The sequence below is a fragment of the Lathyrus oleraceus genome, chromosome 5 (genome assembly GCF_024323335.1).
Source record: "Lathyrus oleraceus cultivar Zhongwan6 chromosome 5, CAAS_Psat_ZW6_1.0, whole genome shotgun sequence".
NCBI lineage: Eukaryota > Viridiplantae > Streptophyta > Magnoliopsida > Fabales > Fabaceae > Lathyrus > Lathyrus oleraceus.
Window position 1 is genome coordinate 339,409 of NC_066583.1, and position 22,466 is coordinate 361,874.

Genomic DNA, 22,466 nt, shown 5'->3' on the forward strand with positions numbered 1-22,466 from the left:
ATGCCCTTCCTACAAAAGAGTTTGGCAAACACAAAGACATATTTTTGGTATTTTGTTAATACCTTAGGATTGGCATTAATTTTGTAAAACAAATAATGTAATCATTGTTGTTTTAATATGTTGGGTTGAAGAAGTTCAACATCTGGACCAACATGTCATGTACGATGTCACAACATCATGTCTGTGACATCGCACATGTGTAGAAAACTGAATTAATTAATTCAGTATATATTCTGGGATTAGTAAGGATATTTGGTGAATATCCTAACTCCCATGTGGAGGTCTTAAAGACTAAATCAGAAGATATATAGGCTCAAAATAAGGAGATATATATGGAGAGATTTTAGGATTGAAGACCTTGTTTGTAGCAGAAAGTTTCTGCTGTATTTGTAACAGCAAAGAACAAGCTTGCTGCGATTTCTGAAGGCCCAAATCCAGTTGGGTGATTAGGTTATAAATAGCACATTGTAACCTAGTTTTTGTAAGCCTCTTAGAATGAAAATTTAGGGGTGTGTGTGAGGTAAACCTCCCAACCTGTGGGAAGGGTACCATGTGTTTCTCAGTGGTAAAAGCTGAGAGTATTTGTAACTCAAAGCCTGTAGGCAAGAGTGATTTTGTTCTTGAATGAAGCTGTGAAGCAAGTTCAAGGTGTGTTAACATTACATTGTATTTGTAGTGATAGGAATGGAAACTGGAGGTTTCTATCTAGGAGTTCCTAGGTATAGATTGCATTGGGTAGGGATTAAGTGAAGGGTTGTAAACGGGGGAATTTAACTCTGAATTAATACTGCTGATAGTGGATCTTCTTCCTGGCTTGGTATGCCCCCAGATGTAGGTCATGTTGGACTGAACTGGGTTAACAATTTCCTGTGTATGTTTTCCTTCTGTATGTTATAATCCTTCTGCCTTAACACAGCTGGTATTCCAGTCTGCTTGTCAAGATGATAACAGACCTGGTACATAGCCTTCTGTTTGAATGTTAGTCAGGATGTTTTGACATCCATCATTAACAGCATGTACTGAATGATTGGCAGGTTGATATCAATTCAGTATTTAGGTCTGGTCTTCAAGAGTATAACAAACCTGGCCAAAGGATCATTGAGAAACTGTCACACTGGATGTCTTGACAGTTCTTCCAGTAAGCTGATACTGAAGTAGAGACTGGTTGGTCTTTTACAGTACATCAAATTTAGCAAAGTCTGTTTTCAGGAACTTAACAGACTTAGCATATGGTCCTGGACTTAGTTGTCAAACTGAATGTTGTGACATTCATTCCTGACAGCATATGCTAAATTGTTGGATGGTTAGTTTTTCTGTTTCAGGATTTTTCTCAGGCTATTCCTTAGGAATCCAACAGCTGATCTAAAATCCAGGAAACTAACAACTAAGCTACAATTAATGAACCTAGCAAATAGACTATTTGTTAGCTCCTTAATAAGTGGAGATTAGTTTAACTTGTTTCAACCTTTAATTTAGGAAATACAAGTACATGGCCAACAAACTGGAAAAATGTAACAGATGATGTCCAAATCAGGATTGAGACATCGTGCTGATAACTGTGTAGGAAAACAACAGAAGTGAGTGCTATGATGCACAGAACTAGGTGTTCCTCCATACTAGGGTGACATAGAAGGAGATGTCGTGACATCTGTGAAAGGGTGCATATTAGTACAGGATTTAATAATTGTCTTGCTGTATTATTTACAATGTTGGATCAGATGTCATGACTTGAAGTAGAACATCTGAAAACTGACTACGCTAGAATTTCAAATGGTATCAGAGCTGGCGTCATGTTCTGTTTCTGGATGAGATCCATGGCTGATACTTTCTGGTATCTGGCAAGAAGTTATGTTAGTACTGGTGTTGGAACCTGAAGATGGTTCTGCGGTTTCCCTGAGTAGTCCCTTGAAGTAGGTGGATGGACTATTCATGACAGGAACTGCGTGCACCTGCCTCTAGAGATTGGCAATTGGCCTTTGTGTGGGACAGCTGTGCAAGTATTGAATCATATTCAAACTTGGTATGTTCGTGGAGGCTGATCTGGTGGAGTGTGTGAGTTGTATTATGATTTCCGCTGCATAATACCTGGCAAAACTCAAACTCTGATGTAGTTTCCCTTCATGTGGATGAATGACTGCCGTATTCAAGATCTCATCATAATCTACTGAAGATGTCAAAGACACTTGAGTCTCCTCAAGTCCACTCATCATGACGTCCTCAATTCAGGATGGTAAGAATCACTTAATCACTGATTCTTTTACTCTCTTGAGTAGTGTATATGAAGACCTTGAAGACTTTCAAGGAAGGTTTGTTCCAAGGAGGTGGAACCAATGTTCTATGTGATGTTAGAACATGTTGTTCAACAAGTATGCAGCTGCTGGTTGAAGATCAAATGTTTTAGGTTTCAAACAAAGGGATACTTTTGTTTGGAACCTACTCCTGACCTGGAAGAGGAGACATCTGTGTGTGCTCAGTTGACAAGGGGAGGGTCAACTGTATGTGAGCTCAAGAAGGTCACTTTTAGACGTCTAGAAGTGGAGCTGGTTGAGATGTGACATTGTGTAATTTCCTACCGAGTGTCATGTTCCTGTAGATTGATCAAGGTTGGATAGTTGTTCCCTGAAGTACTATGTTGTGTTGGAAGACATGTCCCCTGGATGTTAGAAGTCAATAATAGGGTAACCTGACTGCTATTCCATTTAAGAGGATTGGGACCATGAATCTTGTTATTCAAACACCACGATCAGAAGTGGCAGTTCCTTCAAGGAGTGAGAATATGAAGATTCAGAGGTTGGTTGAGGTAGTATGCTCTGGCAATGCATATCTACTATGGACTAGTGTTGTTGTCTTTCACTAGTACTTATGGTCAGCTGAAGTCTGATTGGTGTAATTGGAGTATGTCTAGGTATAACTCATAGAGTTAGGTGCCACTGGTAGGGATGTTGTATGTCATGTTGAGACATGTCTGTACAACGCATGGAGATTGGTGCGAAGTTTCCATGATTGTTAATTTGAGGGGGAGTTTTGGTTAACCTCCTCACATTTGGTCAGCCTAGGGTCTGGTTGGCTGTTGACCTGTGTCACATGGGTTCTGGTGGTTGTGTGACACATTTGCAAGGAAGAATTCATCTCTCTCATTCCTAAGGGTGAATTTAATCTGGGAAGACTTTCAAAATTGTCGAGGTGCTTGCAAGCAGAAGATGTTGACACAAGAAGAGTACTTTCAAAGTATTCTTATGGTGGAAGTGTCTGAAAGGATAATTGGGAAAGGATTCAAGATCAATGTCTACTTGTGCCAAGTACAAGTGTTTAATTGATTATCCTTGGAGCTCAAGATAACTGATGTTCTTAAAGATGTTGGAACATCACTTCTTCAAGATCCTGTGCAGAATCACAGGAAGGATAATACATTGGCTTATGATCTATCTCTTTGGTGGCAGCAAAAGCATATGATCTCTGAAAAGGTTTCCTGGCAAGAAACATGATTCAGCCTTGGTATGTACCAGAAGAAGAAGACATCATAGTCTTGATGGTGGTTACTTGGATCAGTTTATTTCTGATCTAGGTAAGGAAGTGCATTAGCTTATGCACACTGTGGAGTCAAGAATAAGTGGCAGCAGTCTTGACATCATGGAAACAACCTTGCTTTAGGATGTGGAATCCTTGGTATAGCTGAAGGGTTAGTTTCTAACTGGTCCTTCTGAAGACTCATGCATCAGAGTGTCTGATGTCTTTGGAGAAGAAGCAGGGATTCATCAAGGTGAGAGCTTGGATGACTTACTGCAAACCTGCAGGATGAAGGTTGTTTACTCAAACTTGGTTCCACAATCAAGTCTATGAGAACATTGAACTCTTGTTCTGTGAAGGGAGGAAGTTCTTTCAAGTGGCAGAAGAAGGAGCTGAATTCAACAGCTGGATGTCAAAACACAATGTTGTGACATTTGGTTCAACATCAGATTCTTAGTTGGTGAAGTGGCACATCAACTTGAGATAGAAGGGTCTACAGGGTTGTAGATTGGACACTTCAAAAGGCTTGAAGTTCAAATCTCACTTGGAAGGTCAGAATATCTTTGGGAGAAGTCTGATAAACTTGGAGAGGTCAAAAAGTGGCATTTGACTTTTTCATATGAGGATTCATGAAGGAGGTAATCAACCAGTGACATTTGGTCTATCTCAGAAGTGAGTTCGAAGGATCAAGATAATCAACATATGGCAGCTGATTATTCTTGAGGAAAGTCTGAGACAAATTACTTTTGAGCAGAAAAGTAGTAAGTTGAGGACAAAAGGAGATGTCTCTCTATTCATCTCTTGGAGCTTGTGGTAGGAGTTCTAAGCTATCTATGGAAGATTATCTCTTGTAATGGGATGAGAATGTATGTGTCCCAATGTGTGTCTGGCTCTTTTGGACTGAGCTGGTGACTCAGTGATATCTGAAAATTATCAGATGGTGTGCCTTGTTATGTTGTGAGGATGTCCTTAACTAATGTTAGAACATTTTGTGAAGTGGTCTTCTGTTCTGGTTAGAAGAGATATTGACACAGAGTGTGGATGTGTTCAGCCAAGAGGGTTGAACAGAGGGTGTGCTCTTGAAGACATGAAGATGCGTCTTATGTTTTCCATTCATCAAGTGGTTTGGGTTCTCTTTGAATCAGGAAGTATGTGAAGGTCCAACTTTGAGATGTTGGATATGCTCATGTGTGATCTCCAAGTTTCAAGAGGAGAGTGGGTTGTTCATGACAGGGGAAGTTCTGTCTTTGTGCTGCAAGTAATCATCAAGCTTGTGGTCTATGTGGCCTCAGATAACTGAGTATGGCACCTTGTTAGGATGATGTGGTGTAAGTCAAGGCTGAGTGAGCAGAAAAATGTCTGACCTGATGTCATGACATTGCCCTGGACATTGCTGTTAGTTCCTTCTGAAACTTAAAGTCACTAGGAACTATGGATGTGGTGTGTCTAATTCTGATAAGCCTGATGGTCACAGTTGTGTGGTACAGGGGGAGTAACCATCTACTGGTGTTTGTGACCTTGGCTTTAGGAGTGCCAGATGTCTTAGGAAATGCTGAATACTGGCAGAATGCAGAGAAAAGCCGCATGGAATGTTAAGACATCGCATGCAACGTGTCTGACTGCATATATGGAATAGTCTCCATGCACTGGAACTGCTGTTTTGGAAAAGAAACAGTCAAGAGCTATAAAAGGTATTCAAAGATAGTCTGAGATTTTGTTGGTGATTCTCTGACTGTTTCTCAGCAAAAATTAATGAATCTTGACCAAGCATTTATTCCTACCGTTAATTCCTAAGCACGGGCTGGACTATTTAAAGGATGTAATAGCCCTCTTCTTCTCACAAGAGAAACACTCCATTCCCTCAGAATCATGGGGTATGTTAAGGTTTGGGCAAGCTGCGCCTGGATCTGGTTTTGTGAGGGGTGCCTTTACAAATGTTTAACTAAAAAGGGGGAGAGAAATAATGTCCTGGGGTTGAGAATGTACCAGAAGCAAGCTAACTGTGGTAGCAAACAGAAGTTGGTGTCAGGCACAGAATCCACCAACTGGGTATATCACTTGTGTCTTGTGATCTGAGTTAAGAAGACAGATGTGCCTTGTGATCTGAGTTACATTGACTATGTACTCGGCACTACATACTCTTCAGGAAGCTCTCTTGTTGAGGGGAAGGGCCCTGGTACAACTGATTCTTGTACCTCTACTTCCTCATGTACACCAACATTGGTGTTTGTGGTGGTGGAGTCAATGACAGAGATGAAGAGCATACCCATAATGGGATGTTTTGTCCAGTGTAATGTTTATTTGTTTTAGCTAAAATTTGCCAAAGGGGGAGATTGTTAATACCTTAGGATTGGCATTAATTTTGTAAAACAAATAATGTAATCATCTATGTTGTTTTAATATGTTGGGTTGAAGAAGTTCAACATCTGGACCAACATGTCATGTACGATGTCACAACATCATGTCTGTGACATCGCACATGTGTAGAAAACTGAATTAATTAATTCAGTATATATTATGGGATTAGTAAGGATATTTGGTGAATATCCTAACTCCCATGTGGAGGCTTTAAAGACTCAATCAGAAGATATATAGGCTCAAAATAAGGAGATATATATGGAGAGATTTTAGGATTGAAGACCTTGTTTGTAGCAGAAATTTTCTGCTGTATTTGTAACAGCAAAGAACAAGCTTGCTGCGATTTCTGAAGGCCCAAATCCAGTTGGGTGATTAGGTTATAAATAGCACATTGTAACCTAGTTTTTGTAAGCCTCTTAGAATGAAAATTTAGGGGTGTGTGTGAGGTAAACCTCTCAACCTGTGGGAAGGGTACCATGTGTTTCTCAGTGGTAAAGCTGAGAGTATTTGTAACTCAAAGCCTGTAGGCAAGAGTGATTTTGTTCTTGAATGAAGCTGTGAAGCAAGTTCAAGGTGTGTTAACATTACATTGTATTTGTAGTGATAGGAATGGAAACTGGAGGTTTCTATCTAGGAGTTCCTAGGTATAGATTGCATTGGGTAGGGATTAAGTGAAGGGTTGTAAACGGGGGAGTTTAACTCTGAATTAATACTGCTGATAGTGGATCTTCTTCCTGGCTTGGTATGCCCCCAGATGTAGGTCATGTTGGACTGAACTGGGTTAACAATTTCCTGTGTTTGTTTTCCTTCTTTATGTTATAATCCTTCTGCCTTAACACAGCTGGTATTCCAGTCTGCTTGTCAACATGATAACAGACCTGGTACATAGCCTTCTGTTTGAATGTTAGTCAGGATGTTTTGACATCCATCATTAACAACATGTACTGAATGATTGGCAGGTTGATATCAATTCAGTATTTAGGTCTGGTCTTCAAGAGTATAACAGACCTGGCCAAAGGATCATTGAGAAACTGTCACACTGGATGTCTTGACAGTTCTTCCAGTAAGCTGATACTGAAGTAGAGACTGGTTGGTCTTTTACAGTACATCAAATTTAGCAAAGTCTGTTTTCAGGAACTTAACAGACTTAGCATATGGTCCTGGACTTAGTTGTCAAACTGAATGTTGTGACATTCATTCCTGACAGCATATGCTAAATTGTTGGATGGTTAGTTTTTCTGTTTCAGGATTTTTCTCAGGCTATTCCTTAGGAATCCAACAGCTGATCTAAAATCCAGGAAACTAACAACTAAGCTACAATTAATGAACCTAGCAAATAAACTATTTGTTAGCTCCTTAATAAGTGGAGATTAGTTTAACTTGTTTCAACCTTTAATTTAGGAAATACAAGTACATGGCCAACAAACTGGAAAAATGTAACAGATGATGTCCAAATCAGGATTGAGACATCGTGCTGATAACTGTGTAGGAAAACAACAGAAGTGAGTGATATGATGCACAGAACTAGGTGTTCCTCCATACTAGGGTGCCATAGAAGGAGATGTCGTGACATCTGTGAAAGGGTCCATATTAGTACAGGATTTAATAATTGTCTTGCTGTATTATTTACAATGTTGGATCAGATGTCATGACTTGAAGTAGAACATCTGAAAATTGACTACGCCAGAATTTCATATTTTGGTTAGTAAAATGATAAGATACAAGTATGATACAATCACATAGTGCTTGGTGATCTCTCCCAAAACAAACCCAATGAAAGAGGGGTAAGGAGGATGTCAATGTATGATCCCAATACTAATGCATATGATGAAGTTGCATGAGGGATCTTAGGGTCAAAATTGGGGTCTTACGGTAATAGCTCACTATATTGGTGACGAATGGAATTTAAAGAAGAGGATATTAAGCTTTGGTTTAATTACTGACCATAAAGGTGAAACTATAGGGATACCGTTAGAAAATTGCATGATGGAATGGGGTATTAAGTCTATTTGTTGTGTGACTATTGATAATGCAAGTGCTAACAGTTTGGCCATTGATTATTTAAATTGAGGCATGAGTTTTTGGAATGGTCGTACTTTGTTTAATGGGGAGTACTTGCATATGAGATGTAGTGCTCACATATTAAACTTGATTGTCAAAGAAGGAATAAAGGATATTGACGAATCTGTTAAAATAATTAGAGATGCGTGTAAGTTTTTAAAGGCTTCTCCTAGTAGGTTGGCTACTTTCAAGAAGTGTGCAGAAACTGTTGGTGTATGTTCTAAAGCATTGGTAACACTAGATGTAGAAACCAAGTGGAACTCTACTTACTTAATGTTGAATATTGCTGAAAAGTATGAACATGCATTTTACCTCTTAAAACATGCTGATGTTGCATTTTTTACTAATCTTCGTATTGAGTCGAAAGAATGTCCTAATCGAGCTGATTGGGAACGGGCTTGTATTTTTGTGAAGTTATTGAAAACTTTTTATGATTGGACGCTTTCTTTTTCTGGGTCATTGCATGTTACTGCTAACTCTTTTTTCAAGTAGTTGATGGATATTAAAAAAACGTTGAATAAATGGAGGCACAATATTAGTGATCCAATTTTGAAAACCATGACTGCAAATATGAAAGTGAAGTATGTAAGACCCCAATTTTGACCCTAAGATCCCTCATGCTATCTCATCATATGCATTAGCATTGGGATCACACCTTAAAATCCTTCCTACCCCTCATTCATTAGGGTTTGTATTGGGAGAGGTCACCAAGAACTTTAGATTGTATCATACTTTGTTTTATTCACTAACTAAAATACCAAAAATATGTCAATGTATAGTTTGTTGCTTTTGTAGGTAGTGTGTATGCTCACCTATGCTCTATCAAGCTTATATCTAGGGTTTGAGACCCTTAATACAAGGAGCTCAATCAATAAATGGTTCACATTGGCTCTAAGTATTATATATGTATCCCCATGTAATTCACATGTTATTTTTATCAAGAAATCATCAAGAGTTTGAAGTTGGTTTGCCTTGGAAACCCTAATTCATCTGGGTATCTTGTGTTACTTCTTCAACAAGTTTTTTCAAAACATGATCAAATATTTCAAGGTATACTTCATATCACACCATCTTATGCTTATATGATCCTCCATGAGTCCCAAAAGTTAAGATATTGTCAAGCTAGCAAGTTGGTTCATGGTGGTTGACCAGAGAAAGTTAACTAGTCAAAACTGGGGTTCCCTGGACCCTATCTCCTACACTTATTGTCATATGAAAATGATCCAAAGGTAAAAGTTACTCTAAACGACATTCCAAACAACTTTCATATTGAAATATAGAACTAGTTTTGCTTGGAAAGTCATTTTTTATGGTGAAAGATTATAGGTTATTCTGTCTAAACCCTAGCTTGGAGGTCAACTTCCCAAGACCATAACTTGATCAATTTTTATGAGATGAAAGCCATTCAAATTGCATGATCAAATTTAAGATGTTTAATTCAACTTTGATGTTTGGAGGAAGGGAAAATTAAACTTGCAAATGCATGTGCCAAGAGGAAACATTATAGGTCATTTAGGGTCAATACCTTTGAACAAGTGATTTTCCTCAACTTCTAAAATGCATAACTCCTTCATGCCAAATCAAAATGAGGTCATATTTGTGACCAAATTGAAGAGGTTTGAAAGAGCTACAACTTTGTTGAAGGAACTTTTTGTAAGAACAAATTTAAGTCTACAATGTATCTCTAAGATTTTGATGATAATAAAGGATGAAAAAAAAATGGTACCCTAACGAAATTTTTCTAAGTATGCAGGACTCTAATTAAAACAGTCAGATAGACACTCATCAGATACATAATCAATTTCTAAGATAACACTTAGAAGATACGCAAGCAGAAGCTCTGACTCTTATCAACGCAAGCGCAAGCTAAACGAAAGACATCAGACACTCTGAAATGGAAGAAAGACTATAGAATCTGAAAACGTACACTCTGATGAAATCAAGTGAAGAGAAACTCTGAAGACAATCAACAACAAGCATCTTCTGAAGTTGCAATCGCTTAATGAAGGCTCTGACATTAGTATCCTCAGATTCAGAAAGCTTAACCTTGAAGAAATTCGCTTATGGATAGAAGCCAATTTAGGAAGGATTTTATGGCGGCCCAAATATTTCTTTGGAATAAACACAGAGATTAATGACATTAATCATCCATCATTGCCCAAGATTCTGACTTTAAGAACATTCAACGGTCTTCTCATTACTCCTATATAAAGGATGGAACGCCACTCAAAGAAGAAACCTGAAACACACAAGAATACAATACTTCTACTATAATCATTATCCATTCTCTCACACGAGCTGCTGCTCTAACATGTGAATATTTCCTGCTCTTACCTTGTGTAATTTCTGCTTATTTTAGAAGCACTATTCATTACTGTAATCATATTATACTGCTAAGAAAATTCCTCAAGTAACTTGTGAAGTTTGCAAACTTGAGAGGGCTAAGAGATCTTTATTCTCTTAGACGATTGTTTGTGTAATCTTTTAAGTCCTTTTTTTGAAGGCGAAATCACTTTGGCTGGGTGGACTAGAGTAGCTTTGAATTTCAAGCGAACCAGTATAAAATTCTGTGTTGATTTCTATTGTTTCTGCGTGCATCAAATTTCTAAAAAGTTTCTATTCTCTCAAAAACAATTCACCCCCCCCCCCCTTCTTGTTTTTCTCTACCTTCAATTGGTATCAGAGCTATAACTCTGTTATTGATTTTCTAATCAAACACTTAACAATGTAGAGAGATCTAGCGTGAGAAAAACACTATGGCCAACACCAATGAAAGAGATAGTTACAATGCTAAACCTCCAATCTTTGATGGAGAAAAATTTGATTACTGGAAAGACAGAATTGAAAGTTTCTTTCTGGGTTATGATGCTGATTTGTGGGACATAGTTACTATTGGCTACATACCTCCTATATCTGATACTGGCATTGCCATTGCCAAAAACAAAATGACAGATGAACAGAAGCGCGACTTCAAAAACCATCACAAAGCCAAAACAATACTGCTGAATGCCATTTCCTACAATGAATATGAAAAGATCACCAACAGGGAAACCGCTAAAGAAATACTTGACTCCCTGAGGATGAATCACGAAGGAAATTCACAAGTCAAAGAGACAAAGGCTCTGGATCTAATTCAGAAGTACGAAGCTTTCAAGATGGAGGATGATGAAGCTATAGATGTAATGTTTCCTATATTTCAAACTTAAATTGCAGGACTCAAAGTTCTAGAGAAAGGCTACACAACTGCAGATCATGTCAAAAAGATCGTCAGAAGCTTGCCAAAGAAGTGGAGACCCATGGTCACCGCATTAAAATTGTCAAAGGATCTGAACAATATCAACCTTGAATAACTCGTTAGTTCCCTCAGAAGTCACGAGATAGAACTTGAGGAAGATGAGCCTCAAAAGAAGATCAAATCTGTAGCACTAAAGTCCAGATCTGAGAGACGCAAACCAGAAAGGAACAAAGCCTTCCAAGATAAGAGGAAGACAATGACGACTCTGAAAAAGAAGACTCTGACGATAAAGAAGATTTATCCTTTTTGACCAGAAGAGTAAAACAACTCTGGAGAAAAAGGAACAATAACTTCAGAAGACCAAGACCCAAGGGAGATTGCTCAGAATCAACTTCTAGAGGCAAATCAAACAAAGAGGTAACATGCTACGAATGTAAGGAAATAGGTCATTACTGAAACGAATGCCCAAAGCTAAAGAAAGAAAGCTCCAGAAGAGAAAGTTTCAAGAAAAGCTCCTTCAAAACCAAGAAGGGACTAATGGCCACCTGGGACGACAGTGGATCTGATTCCTCTGAATCAGACTCTGAAGAATAGGCAAATATTGCATTCATGGCTACCACCTCTGGAAACATATCAAATGGAGAATCTGATCCTGAGAGAGGTATTTTTTGATCTTTCTCGCTCTGACCTTGAATCATGCCTTTCTAAATCTTTAAACTCATATCAGAAACTTAAACAAAAATTTAAAGCACTAAAAAAGGTTCTCGAGGGAACCATCAAAGAATGTGATAAGCTTGAGATGACAGTTTCAGAACTAAAAGATGAAAATCTAGCTCTGACAAAAGAAAGCGACTCCACAAATAACTTGAAGAAGCTTTATCTCAAGCCCCACAATCTTCTAACACAATGATATATAAATATGAAAAATCTTTTCAAAAGTTTCTGAAAAATGGAATACAAAGAAGCAGAATGACATCCACGATTTATGGAGTCAGTCAGAAAAATAAAAGAGGAATAGGGTATGATCCTAGTGAAGATAAATCTTCTACATATGACAAAACCAAATCTCCTTTTTCTTATCACTACACACATGCACAGGCACAATGTATTGATAATGCTAGAAAACCCAAAGTTATAAGAAACTCTGGGAAAACTAATCACAAAGGACCCAAAAGATTCTGGGTACCAAAGGATAAGATTGTTTATGTTGCAGATATCTTATGCAGCAGAGTTAAGAAACCAATCATCATACCTGGACTCTGGATGCTCGCGACACATGATGGGAAGAAAGCATAGGTTCCAAATCCTGAAACTTAAAGATGCTGGCTTCGTAGGTTTCAGAGGAAATCAGAAAGGAAGAATCAGAGGCTCCGGAACTATTGGTAATGGATCTCTTCCCTCTATATCTGATGTCCTCTACGTAGAAGGATTAATGCATAACCTGTTATCAATAAGCCAATTAAGTGATAACGGTTATGATATAATCTTCAATAAAAAACATGTAAAGTAATTAATCAGAACAATGGAACAATCCTATTCACTGGCAAGAGGAAAAACAACATTTACAAAATAAATTTTTCAGATCTAAAAGACCAAAAGGTAAAACGTTTGATGTCTGTTCACGAAGAGAAATGGGTATGGCATAGACGCTTGGGCCACATTAGCATGAGAAAACTTTCTCAGCTAAATAAACTCGAGTTAGTCAGAGGTCTACCTAAGTTGAAGTTTTCTTCAGATGCTCTGTGTGAGGCATGTCAGAAAGGAAAATTTTCTAAAACATCTTTTAAAAAGAAAAATGTTGTTTCCACGTCTAAGCCTCTGGAACTTCTTCACATTTACCTTTTTGGGCTTGTTAAGACATCGTTAGTCAATGGAAAGAAGTATGGACTAGTCATTGTTGATGATTTTAGTCGCTGGACATGGGTAAAATTCCTAAAGCACAAGAGTGAGTCTCACTCTGTATTCACTAGCTTCTGTTCTAAAGTGCAAAACGAATTTGACTCTAAAATTATCAGAGTCAGAAGTGATCATGGTGGCGAATTGGAAAATAAGTTCTTTGAAGAACTGTTTGATTCTAATGGAATATCCCATGATTTCTCCTGCCCTAGAACTCCACAACAAAATGGAGTTTTGTAGAAAGGAAGAATAGCACACTCCAAGAAATGGCCAGAACCATGATCAATGAAACAAATGTGGCTAAGCACTTTTGGGCTGAAGCAGTAAATACAACGTGTTATATTCATAATAGAATCTCTATAAGACATATTATGGAGAAGACTCCCTATGAACTGTGTAAGGGAAGGAAACCGAACATTTCTTACTTCTATCCTTTTGGATGATCTTGTTTTATTCTTAATACTAAAGAACATCTGAACAAGTTTGGTTCAAAAGCACAAAAAGGTATTATGTTAGGATACTCAAAATGCTCTAAAGTGTACAGAGTATACAACACAGAAACCAAAATTATGGAAGAATCAATACATGTTAGATTTGATGATAAGCTTGACTCTGAAAAGTCAAAACTAGTTAAGAAACTTACAGATTTGGAGATAACTCTTGCAGGCTCTGACGAAAAGACTAAAGCATCAGAAGAAATTGAGAAACAAAGTCCAGATGCAACTGAAGTTTCAACTATCCAGAAAAGATCAAGAAATATCCCTAACATCTCTGAAGATTTGATTCCGGGAAACAAGGATGAACCTGTCAGAACTAGGTCAACATTAAAAGTATCTGAAGAAACTCCTTTGGGATTAGTCTCTCTGATCGAGCCTACTTCCTATGATGAGGCACTTCAAGAAAATGACTGGGTTCTGGCAATGAAAGAAGAACTGGATCAATTCTCAAAGAATGACGTCTGGGATCTTGTCCCAAAGCCGAAAGGAACTCATATAATTGGAACAAGATGGGTATTCAGAAACAAACTGAATGAAAAAGGAGAAGTAGTAAAAAACAAAGCTTGACTGGTGGCACAAGGTTACAGTCAACAAGAAGGCATTGACTACAATGAAACCTTTGCTCCAGTCGCCAGGTTATAATCTATTAGCTTACTTGTTTCTTTTTCTGTAAATCATTCCATCAAATTATATCATATGGATGTCAAGAGAGCATTTCTTAATGGTTATATATCAGAAGAAGTGTATGTTAATCATCCTCCAGTTTTGAAAATTCTAAATATCTAGAACACGTTTTTAAACTAAAAAAAATTATTGTATGGTCTAAAACAAGCTCCTAGAGCTTGGTATGAAAGACTAAGCAACTTTCTCCTGGAACATAACTTTATTAGAGGAAAGGTTGACTCTACACTCTTATGTAAAAAAATTAGAAAGGATGTCATGATATGCCAGAGATATGTTGATGATATTATTTTTGGTTTAGCTAAGCCCTCTATGTGTCAAGAATTCTCTGAGCTAATGCAGACATAATTTGAAATGAGATTAATGCAAGAACTAAAGTTCTTTATGGGAATTCAAATCAATCAAGCTTCAGAAGCTACTGTTGTATATCAAAGTAAATACATAAAAGACATCATGTAGAAATTCGAAATGGAAGAATGCAAACTTGCCAAGACACCCATGCATCTAACCTGCATTCTGGAGAAAGAAGAAGTTAGTCAGAAGGTTTGTTAGAAGCTCTATCGTGGTATGATAGGCTCTCTTCTCGATCTGACGACTACACGCACTGATATTCTTTTTAGTGTATGTCTTTGTGCCAGATTCCAATCAGATCCTAGGGAATCTCATTTAAAAGCTGTTAAAAGAATCCTAAGGTATCTGAAAGGAACCCCTAACCTTAGCCTGATGTTTGAGAAAACATCAGAGTATAGGCTCTCTGGTTATTGCGATACAGATTATGCAGGGGACATAATGGAACATAAAAGTACATCTGGGAACTGTCAGTTCTTGGGAAACAATCTCATATCGTGGGCCAGCAAAAGACAGTCAACCATCACTCTGCCTACTGCAGAAGCAAAATATATATCAGCTTCACTTTGCACTACTCAGATGCTCTGGATGAAAAATCAACTAGAAGGCCTTCAGATCTTTGAGAGTAACGTTCCTATCTTCTGTGATAATACTGCTGCCATATGTTTAAGTAAGAACCCTATCTTACATTCCAAAGCTAAGCACATAGAAATAACACATCATTTTATCTGAGAATATTTTCAAAAAGGGGTAATATCCTTAAAATTTATTGATACAGACCACCAATGGGCTGATATTTTCACTAAACCTCTCGCTGAAGACAAATTCTCATTTATTCTGAAACATTTAAAAATTGAAATTTGCCTAGAATAAACCAAATGTGCGTCTCTGAAATAGCAAAATAAGGCTCTGAAATAAACATACGGTATATGGATCTGACTCTGATACTTCTACCAGTTAGGATTTATCTGAATCAGAAATCCTTAAGATCCAATCTCTTGGTATTCTTGAAGATGAGATAGATCAACACGTGGGGCATCATGCGTTTAGGTTTGGATCTTCTAGACAGCTGTCTAGCAGAAATCAAGATACAAACCCTTGAGATCTCCTCGAGCAGTATGCTGATTTGGGGATTAGACTTCCATCATGGGCTGTAATCATGTCTCCCCTAAGCGTGTCAACTTGGTCAATGTGCATCATTAGTTTCATAACTTCTCAGCTACCTCTAACACTGTTGTTTTGCATGCATTTCATTGTGTATTTATACTTTTCACTTATCACAATCTCACATTTTTACACTCACGCCCTACACAAACACCCTGCTCTCTCTCTCTCTCTCTCTCTCTCTCTCTCTCTCTCTCTCTCTCTCTCTCAAGTTCACCATCTTCATCAGTTCTTCATCATCTTCAAGCAAAGTTCTTCATTCTTCAAACAAAGTTCATCAAAGTTCTTCATGGATGCTCAATAATAATCCGTCTACAACTATTCTCAGCAGATGGAATCAACTGATCAAACACCCATTTCTTCTCAATAACAACTGCCACAACTGGTGTTGTCTCCACCCCAATCTACAAAGAACCATACATTCTAGAACGTGAACCTCACATTCATCTTGCCACACCCTTTGACAAGCTTGAAGTACTATGCGAATCACTGGTAGAATTCTACAACATGAAGCGCAATGGCATATACCTCACTGAGGAACTAAGAATGCAAGGGTGGGAAACCTACATCCAGAGACTCTACGGTCCTGTGTACACCTATCTAGTAAAGGAGTTCTGGAGCTTCGCAGACTCAGATGATCACTACATCGCCTCTCACGTTCTGGGAGTTAAAATAGTCATCACTGAGAAGTCAATAGCCTCCCTTCTGAACATAGAGATGACAGGGGGAAGAAGAATCTACAAAATCAACCATAGGGTAAAGTACTTGTCCTAGGAAATAGCCCCTACCATCTTTCAATAGAACGCTGAAGGCAAACACTCCAAGAACAAAGAACTTCATCAGAATCTCCGTGTCTGGCTGAAGATCATTCTAGGCACCGTCCATCACCGCCCTGCATCACACTCTTATGACTATATCAACACGGATCAAAAGTGCATCCTCTACTACATTCACAAAGGGTTGAAACTGAATCTTCCAGCGCTGCTCTTCAAGTATCTCAGAGATTCTATCAAGGATACCAGAAATAATATGAAGCCCAGAACCTACATTCCTCTATGAAGACTCATCTCCGATGTTCTGATCGAGAGTGGGCTGGTGGATCACCTAATCCATCACAATCTGATGGAGGGCGTCACTATTAACATCGGAAGACCTATGAATGCTCATAATCTGAAGAGTATGGGAGTGATTGAGCAAGTCAGAGCTAAACCCTCTCTAGACACATCCTGGGAAGCACTCAAGGATCAGAGGAAGATTCCCAACGGTCTCTACCTTTTCTCCAAGATTGACCCTCTAGAAGTTGTGGCTCACTATCTGCAAGACCTTGCAAGTCAAAGGGTTGATATTTCTGAGTTTTCTATGGACTGGCTACCTGAGCGTCCACCTAATTTCATGAAGAGACAACGAGAGCCATCTGGGAAGTCCAAGAAGGCAAAGAAGGCAAAATTGGGAGAAACTTCTGGGTCAAGACCTCTAGTCCCTTTGGATGATTCTCCAAGTAAGTCTCTGCCTCTTTCTCCCTCTGTTAAATTAAAGCCATTTTCTTCTCTTCCCCAAACAACTCCTATCTACACCCAGTCAAAAACACCACCATCCACCACCAGACCCTCTAACCCACCATCTTTGAAATTCAATCTTGCAACCATTACCTTACCCATTTCTGAAGCAGAAATGTTGAACGAAAACACCTCACCATCATCTTCTACACCTTCATCCCCACTATACTAGATTCTCTCATCAGACACCGAATCCTCTGACCCCCAATCACCCATACTAGCTCAACTTCAGGCACGTGCTCTTGCCTCACAGCAAACACCACAACCTGAACTAGAAGCCACCTCTCCACCCCCTGAACAACAAAATTCACCATCTGAACAAGCACAAACACCACCTCTTGAACAACCAACAACTTCACCCTCTTAACAACAACCTAGTCCACCACCTGAACAAACACCACCCCCTCTGATATTCCCATAATACCAACCCGTGAGGACATCATCATCCCTACTCCTCAAACTCCCACTGACATCAACCAAACACCACCATCATCCCCATCTCCCAACCCTGAGCCAAAACCTACCTTCCCCACCTTAGAAGAAGCAATAACTTTATTTGTAGAGTCTTTAGTGGAGAAGATCAAGTCTCTGTCTGTCAACTCTGGCATCAGTGATGATCCCTCTGTAGTGAGGATCCACTAGAATAGAATGGTCAAATGGATGACCTTTGAAGCCTTCAAACTGAAAGACCTCTATGAACAAGTACGCAACGACTTTGTCAGAGATGCTGGAGTAAGGCTACAGGCTCGCTTGGTCAGAGAGGCTGAGGAAACGGCCAGAAAGGAAGCAAAAGAGAAAGCTCGCCTAGAAGAAGAGAAATGAATAAGAGAAGTTGAAGAGAAGGCTGCTGCTGAAGCTGAGGCAAAAGCAAAAGCCGAAGCTGAAGATGCAGCACACATTGCTGTAGAGGAGGCTGCAAAGGGCAGTGCTGATGCTCTGACTCAGGGGGAGCAGTCTAACTCTAGTTTCATCCCTCTGGTCTTGAAAACTCTGGAGGAACTGCAAAAGGAACAACAAGTTGTGTGAGCAAGTTTAGATCACCAGGACTCCGTCAACAACAACATTCAGAACCTGCTGACTCAACTGCTCAAAAGGATGCCTCCGCATCCAAACCCTTAAGCACTTAGGCTCCTTTGTTGTTATTTTTGTTATGCTTTCTGATATATGCCTTCATTGCTGACTATCTGTACCAACCTTTTCTCTTATATATAAGAATCTTTGTTTCTTGCCATACTTTCTATGTCTTTTTAAGTATGACAAAAAGGGGGAGAACTAAAACAACTCTGATGAAAATACATATCTAAACCTCTTAATGCACTGCCAACATTAATATCTTAATGATTTATGAGAACTAAAGTTATGCAAGATAACAACTAAGGTACAAACCAACTACCACACAAGGTTCTGAGAAATCTTATGATTTAACTCAGGGGGAGTCCCTTGTTCTTATCTGATTCTGAGATACTATTTAACGTTTCATCATCACTCTGACTTATTTTGTCATCATCAAAAAGGGGGAGATTGTAAGAACAAATTTAAGTCTACAATGTATCTCTAAGATTTTGATGATAACAAAGGATGAAACAAAAATGGTACCCTAACAAAAAATTTCTAAGTATGCAAGACTATAATTAAAATAATCAGATAGACACTCATCATATACAGAATCAAGTTCTAAGATACCACTTAGAAGATACGCAAGCAGAAGCTCTGACTCTGATCAACGCAAGCGCAAGCTAAACGAAAGACATCAAACACTCTGAAGTGGTGATAACACTGAAATTTACCGTATTTTTGACTCCGATTTCACATGCATTCTAGTTGTTTTATTGTTATTTTGTTGTGTTATTGCTATGTTTTCCTTTGTTTTCAGGTATTTACTTTAATCGGAGCCTCGATCGAGAAAAGGAGCGAAAAAGAGCCAAAAACCCTAAAATTCAGCATTTTGTACTTGTGGCCTACCCCATGGCTGGCGCCATAGACCCTGCCATGACGTGTCCAAGCTCAACTTCCCTCAACTTCCACGTTCCCCACTACTTCCACTAAGGCGCCTCATTTTGTGCTTGTGGCGGGCGCCATGGCCTTGTGGCGGGCGCCACAAGAGGAAAGTTTTTCCCTCCCATTTTCAAGTTGAAGGGCATCCTTGTCATTTCCATCTTTTTACTTGCTTATAAATAGAAACTCGAAATCACTTTTTACAATCATCCAAACTTAGAGCAGAGGCAAACTCAGAGCAACTTTGTTTCACTTAGGCATATATTCATTATTATAAAGTGGTAACCGCTTCGCATTGGAGTGTTACCACAATTGTGTAATCAAGTCTGTGATAGAGTCTGTAATCGAGTTTGGAGCACTTTTGAAGGAAGTTAATCCTGTTGCCATTTTCATTTCCGCTTTGCAATTTATTCAACCCTCCGATTGGAGCAGGTTTTTATTACTTGTCTTTATCTTATTTATTTTCCCGCACTCGCTTTACTTTTATTTATTTCCTCGCACTCGCTTTAAATTATTTATTTCCTCGCACTCGCTTTACTTTTATTTATTTCCTCGCACTCGCTTTACTTTTATTTATTTCCTCGCACCCGCTTTAAATTATTTATTTCCTCGCACTCGCTTTACTTTTATTTTTTTCCTCGCACTCGCTTTAAATTATTTATTTCCCGCACTCGCACTACTTTTATTTATTTTCCGCACTCGCACTACTTTTATTTATTTTAATGCACCTTTACTTTACCATGTCTAACTAAATTTATAGGGTTAGAATGTAAGGATCATAATTGAACCGATAATCCGTACAATTGTTCGTAGAAACACTTAAGGGCTATTTTAACTTTCAACTTAAGTTTTCCCGCACTTCAATTCCGTTGGGTAAGATCGAAAGCCGTCCAACGTCTATCTAAACTTAATTGTTTTTAACTATTTCAAAAACAGCGAAAGCGCTTTGTTTAGTTCATTAGGAGTTTTTAACTTAAGAAGAAAAGAGATTTTAAAACTATTTTCGGACGCGTTTATAAGTTTAGAGTCTGGTTCGTGAGAACCTCTTTTGGTTAAGAAATCCAGGTTATAATACTTTTCAACTTAGTCAAGATACTATATTTCTTAAAAATAGGTTTACTACTCTAACGCAATGCGCGCCTTTTTATAAGTGACAATAAGAGGGTTTGATTAGGGAGTACAACTCGGTTCTGAATACGCGAAAGCGACAGTTCCTGTTAAATTGGTTCTTTTCAAAGTAGGAAACATTGCCCATAAGTAGCTCTATTAGCAAGTACTTGGATTATCCATTGATTAAGTGAATTACATTCGACCCTGTCTTTATTAATTAATCTTTATTCAACACTTTACTTTTCATTGCACACTCCAAAAATACTTATTTTGATTGCCTTTGATAAACACCATAACAACAGATAACGACAGATTGACACTTGGTCTCTATGGATTCGATAATCTTTTATATTACTCTGACGCATTCGTATACTTGCGAAACACCGCATCAAGTGGAAGAATGACTCTAGAATCTGAAGACGTATGCTCTGATGAAATCAAGTGAAGAGAAGCTCTGAAGATAGTCAGCAACAAGCATCTTCTGAAGTTGCAATCGCTTAATGAAGGCTCTGACATTAGGATCCTCTGATTCAGAAAGCTTAACCTTGAAGAAATTTGCTTACGGAAAGAAGCCAATTTGGGAAGGATTTTATGGCGGCCCAAATATTGCTTTGGAAAGAACACAGAGATTAATGACCTTAATCATCCATCATTGCCCAAGATTCTGACTTTAACAGCATTCAACGGTCTTCTCATTACTCCTATATAAAGGATGGAACACCACTCGTAGAAGACACCTGAAACACACGAGAATACAATACTTCCACTATAATCATTATCCATTCTCTCACACGAGCTGCTGCTCTAACGTGTGAATATTTCCTGCTCTTACCTTGTGTAATTCCTGCTTGTTTTAGAAGCACTACTCATTACTCTAATTATATTATGCTGATAAGAAAATTCCTTAAGTGACTTATGAAGTTTGTAAACTTGAGAGGGCTAAGAGATCTTTATTCTCTTAGACGATTGTTTGTGTAATTTTTCAAGATTAGTCGATTAAGTCCTTTTTAAAGGCCAAATCACCTTGGCCGGGTAGATTGGAGTAACTTTGAATTTCAAGCGAACCAGTATAAAATCTGTGTTGATTTCTATTGTTTCTGCGTGTTTCAAATTTCTAAATAGTTTTTATTCTCTAAAAAACAATTCAAACCCCTCCTTTATTTTTTTCTCTACCTTCACTTTTCTCATTTGAAGTCCATAGGAAAAGTTATTCAAGGGGGAAGAAGTGAACTTTGACTTGGGACTTAGAAAATTTTCAAATATTTTTGATTTCCCAAACTTCCACCTCAATCTTCATCATGATCCAAGCTTCAAATGAAAAAGTGTTCAACATGAAAGTTGTTCCCCTTGATCCCAACTTTCCAAAACATCCAAGATCATATCATTTGGATTAAAATTGAGGGACTTACGCATGGGTGTAAGTTAAAGCACCATTTGGATAATTTCAAGTTCCAATTTTCACACACATTTGGATGAGCTTCTAACATGATTTCAACATGAAGTACCTTGAACTTTGGATCATATGGCATCATCTCATGGGCCTAATGCACGCCCATGCATCCATGCAAGGGAGAATTTGAAATTTTGCCAAATTTAGAAGTGTGCAAATATCATTCACATTGGCTATAAATAAGACCCTTCATAATCAAAAATGGGATCCCTCTTGCCCAAGCTTCGACCCCTTTCTTCCCCAAACACCATTGAAAGGATAATCTTGAAGGTTTCTTGAGAAACCGAGTTTCAATTCTCCTTCTGTTTTAGGATTGAAACTCCAAGAGTCCAAGCTTTTTAACCATCCAAATCATCTTCTGCAAGCTTCTAGAGTCAAGCCAAGCCAAATTGGAAGCAAGATCAAGCTAATCTGAAGCTCCTCGAAGGTGAGATTTCAGAAACTTTTCTTCTTAAATTCTCCCTCATTTCTAATCCATTTTTACTGATTGTTGGTTTGCTGAAGTCCTACCAATGTAGTCAAGAAGATTGAGTTGCTTTAAGGTCAAATCGAAGCAACTCAGTTCATGATCCTCAAAATTCAAATCCCTGTATCTTTTCATATACTTG